Source organism: Cebus imitator, unplaced genomic scaffold (assembly GCF_001604975.1).
Source record: "Cebus imitator isolate Cc_AM_T3 unplaced genomic scaffold, Cebus_imitator-1.0 Scaffold79, whole genome shotgun sequence".
In the NCBI taxonomy this organism is placed as follows: Eukaryota; Metazoa; Chordata; class Mammalia; order Primates; family Cebidae; genus Cebus; species Cebus imitator.
In genome coordinates, this window is record NW_016107394.1 from 3,449,039 (window position 1) to 3,454,127 (window position 5,089).

Genomic DNA, 5,089 nt, shown 5'->3' on the forward strand with positions numbered 1-5,089 from the left:
AGGTTGAATTGTGTCTCCCCAAAAGAACGAGTCTTAACCCCCATATTAGTGAATGTGACCTTATTTGAAAGTAGGGCCCAAGGTGGTCTGATGCATCTCTGTGGCCCAGAGTTGGTCTGGGTAGATGTAATTAAGAAAGGATCTTACGATAAGATCTTCCTGGATTTAGGTGATCCCTAAATCCAATGACCGATGTCTTCATAAGAAAAAGCTCTGTGCCTGAGACATAGAGAAGAAGGCTATGTGAGAATGGAAGCAAAGATCAGAGTCAGGAAGCCCCAAGCCAAGGAATGCCAAGAATACTGGCCACCACCAGAAGCTAAGAGAAAGTCATGGAACCGATTCTTCCTCAGCGCCTGCAGGAGGAACTAATCCTGCAAGCACTTTGATTTCGGACTTTTATCTCCACAGCCGTCAGAAAATACATTTTATTCTCTGGGTGGCTGTTGTTATAAGCCACCCAGTTTATGGTAATTTGTTAAGGCAACTTTAGGAACTAATACACCAATTAAGTTGGAAACCATGAAATAGAATAATTAGCAAATATTTTAAGCCCACAGATTCAGAGGAGCCTATTTTGGTAAATGTTATTCAGTTCCATTTAATTTGTCATCCCTAACAGCAGCTGTGGAAAATTGATGTTAACATCCGTTGTCTTTGAATCTGTGCCTTTTCTCTTTTTAACTCTTAGTTCTTGCCTTGTCTCCTGAGATAGGCAACACTTCTAATTAATGTGTGAAGAACTCTGATGTCATACAAAGTGCACAGACACAGAGAGGCCAGACCTGGATTCATACCCCACCTGAGTAACTTACAGGCTGTGACACTAGAAAAATAACTTCTCCTTACTGGACCTCTGTGTCCTAAATTGTAAGATGTGATTCACATGATCTCCTTCACAGGATGAAATGAGTTAATTCATGGAAAATCCAGTGCCTGACCTACGAGTTTCATAACTTTGCCTTGTCCAGAGAACAAGAGAGATTTGTCAAGGAGTAGGGGATAGTGTTTGTTTGTTTCTGGAGTTATGGATGTTTGAATGATAGGAGAGAGGGAAGGAGGGAGCCACCAATTTTCATTTTAGCTAGAAGGTGGGAAATCCTTCCCAAAAAAGATTAGGAACTGAAGGGCTTTTATTCCCAGAAGAGCTGAGTTTCCTCCAGCTGGGGTCTATAGACCCATGGAAGGTGATGAACAACATTGAATATTTATTCATTTTTTACTCAGCTTAAGGTATTAACCAGGTATTTTGCTGGTGTCAGGGGTCTAAAGGAGACTCAAGCATGGCTTTGTCTCCAAGGAACTCACACTCTAGAGGAATACACTGACACAATTACATCCCAGTGTAATGTGTGCCATGGCAGGAGACAGCGAGGGGCTGCAGGAACCCAGGAGAAACACCAGGCCAAGCACAGTGTTACCACTAGCACATTCTCCTCCAGGTGCTGTAAACTTCACAAGGGCTCATGCCTGTAATTCCAGCACTTTGTGAGCCCAAGGTATGAGGATCGCTCGAGTTTAGAAGTTGGAGACCAGCCTGGGCAACATGGCAAAACAGTGTCTCTATAAAAAATAAAAATAAAAAAATTAGCAGGGTGTGGTGGCACACACCTGTGGTCCCAGTTACCCAGAAGGGAGGATCACTTGAGCCGGAGAGGTCAAGCCTACAAACAGCTATGATCACACCACTGTACTCCAGCCTCCTCACTCCAAAACAGAGTGAGACACTGCCTCTAAAAAAAAATTAAATAACAAGATTTCACTGACAGTTTAAGTTTGACTGCCAAAAGTTTACAGTAATGATGAACACAAATAATATTTTGAGATATCTGCAACAATTGTAATGTGATATGAAAACATCTGTGATTTCTGTTAGTGACAAAGTCACAAGTACTGTGGTACTGCAATTTGACCTTAGTTTGTTACTTATATTCAGAATTGGAGGACATACTCAATTTCTGTAAATATAAATGAATGTAAAGATATAACTTTTCCATCCAAGATCATGGAGTCCCTGAGTTCTCTCTGTATACTCTCAGATAGGTTCCAGGTAAGGAACCTCTCTCACAATTAGCTGGACAAGAGCAGGGCATATGGGGAGGAATGACAAAGATTGAGGGTTTGTGCCTGTGACAGTGATTTTTAATCATGTGTTAGATTGAAGAGTTAGTGGGATAGAGTTGGCAGAGACTGAAGAGCCAGACAGAATTGAATTCCAATCCTCCTCCCAGTCTCTCCTTGTACCAAACTAAGCTATGTGACCTTGGGTATAAGTCATTTCACCTTTCTGAAAAATGCAGATACTGACATATAACTTCATTTATAAGAGTCTATTGTAAATTTCTCATCAACTCTAAAGCTCTGCACAGAGACAAACAAGGCACAAAGATTTGTGTCTTGTTTTATTTTGTTTACATTTGTATTGTTTTGGTTTTTTTATTAAGGAAGTAAGTTCTAGAAATGTTGGCAGGAGTCACTTAAGGATATCAGGGTGGAGTAGAGCAGAGTGGACAAGATCAGGAGGAGAAGCTGTCTTAGAATGGAACAACCTAGCACTTCTCAGAGAATAAACTCTAGGTAAGCAAAACAGTACAGAGAGCAGGGCTGAGGCAGAAAAGCCTCCAAGAAGGAAAAGCTGGGAAGCTGGGGCCCCCACAAAGGCCAAGGCTCTGTCCAAATACCTGTGTTGTTTTATGTTGCTGTTCATAAAATCCAATCGATAGGCCAGGCAGAGTGGCTCACGCCTGTAATCCCAGCACTTTGGGAGGCTGAGGCAGGTGGATCACTTGAGGCCAGGATTTCCAGACCAGCTTGACCAAAATGGTGAAACATCATCTCTACCAAAAATACAAAAATTATCCAGGCGTGGTGGTCCCAGGTACTCAGGAGGCTGAGGCACGAGAATCCCTTGAACCTGGGAGGCAGAGGTTACAGTGAGTCAAGATTGCTCTACTGCAGTCCAGCCTGAGTGACAGAGCAAGACTCCATCTCAAAAAAAACAAAAAATAAATAAAATAAAAAACAATAGATAGAAAATTTCTATTAATTCCTAATGTTTTGCAAGAGTACTTCATTAAAAAAAAAAATAAAACATTGCAGGTAGTATTGAAAAATCTCTGTTCCTCTGTACCCTGTATTAGCTGTAAATTAATACTTAGTTCAAGAGACATGATTTTACTCAGATTTTATATTTTGAGGAAAAAAATACCCCATATGGTACAGTATACTTTAATCAGAGGCAAATAATGTGAAATAGTACATAGAATCCTACGTACCCTTCATCGATCTTCCCCCAGTAGTGACATCTTATATGATGGTAGTACAATATCTAAACAAAGAAATTTACATTGGTAATTTTTTTTTTTTTTGAGGCAAGTTCTCATTCTGTTGCCGAGGATGAAATGCACTGATGCTATCATGGCTTACTGCAGCCTCAACCTCCTGGGCTCAAGCAATCTTCCCACCTCAGCCTCCTGGGTAGCTGGGATTACAGATGCACACCACCACATCTGTCTAATTTTTAAATTTAATATAGAGACAGGGTCTTGCTATTTTGCCCAGGCTGGTCTAGAATTCCTGGGCTGAATTGATCCTCTTGCACTGGGCTCTCAGAATGCTGGGATTATAGGTGTGAGCCACCGTGCCTGGCCAGTAAAATATTTTTAACTAAACTACAGACTGTTAAGTTTTTACCATTTTTCACATGCAGTCATTTGTGTATGTGTGTGTATATAATTCTATGAGATTTCTTATGTACAAATTCATGTACCACCACCACAGTCAAGATACAAAACTGATCCATGCACTACAAAGGAACTCCCTTGTGCAGTCCCTCCCTTCTTGTCCCCTGGTAACTACTAATAAGGTCATCTATCTGGTTTTGTCATTTAGAAAATGTAACCTTTTGAGATTGACTTTTCATTAAGCACAATGCCTTTGAGATCTAGCTAAATTATTATATGCATCAATAGTTCATTTTTTTGATGACCGTGTAGTATTCCATACATGGATGTACCAGAGTCTGTTTAGCCATTCACTCATTAAAGAATATCTGAATTGTTTCCAGTTTTTTTTTTTCTATTATGAATAAAATAAAGCACTAAGCACATTCATGTATAGGTTTTTGTGTGAACAAAAGTTTTTATTTCTCTTGGATACATGCACAACAGTATGATGGCTCGGTCATATGATAAGTACATGTTTAGTTTTATAACAAACTGCCAGTCAGTCATGGTGCCTCATGCCTGTAATCCCAGTACTTTGGGAGGCTGAGGTGGGTGGGTCACCTGAGGTCAGGAGTTCAAGACCAGCCTGGCCAACATAGTGATACCCCAGCTCCACTAAAAATACAAAAATTAGCCAGGAGTGGTGGTGCACGCCTATGGTCCCAGCTACTTGGGAGGCTGAGGCAGGAGAATCGCTTGAACCCAAGAGGCGGAGGTTGCAATGAACTGAGCTCACACCATTGCACTCCAGCCTGGGTGACAGAGCAACACTCTGTCTCAAAAAAAAAAAAACGAAACTGTCAAACCATTCTTCACAGTGACTGTGCCATTTTAAATTCCCACCAGCAATGTATGATGATTCAATTTCTCTACATCTTCATCAGCATTTGGTGTTATCACTATTTTTTTTAAGTCTACCTGTTCTAATAGCTATGTCCTGAAATCTCATTGTGATTTAAAGGGTTGTTCTTTCTTCCTCTATTTTCAGAAAGTCTTTATATATTGTGAACAATGACTCTTTGTCAGTCAAAACTGATTTCAAAGAAGATAAGAAATCTGTGTTTCAGGCTGGGCACCATGGCTCACACCTGTAGTCTCAGCACTTTGGAGGTCTGAGGCTAGTGGATCTTGGATCTCTTGAGTTCAGGAGTTTAAGATCAGCTTTAGCAACATAGGGAGATCTCATCTCCACAAAAAAAGTTTTTAATTAGTGGGGCATGGTGGCATGCACCTATAGTCCCAGCTGCTTAGGAGGCTGAAGTGGGGGAATCACTGAGCCCAGGAGATCAAGACTGCAGTGAGTTATGATCTTGCCACTGCATTCCAGCCTAGGTGACCGAGTGAAACCCTGTCTCAAAAAAAAA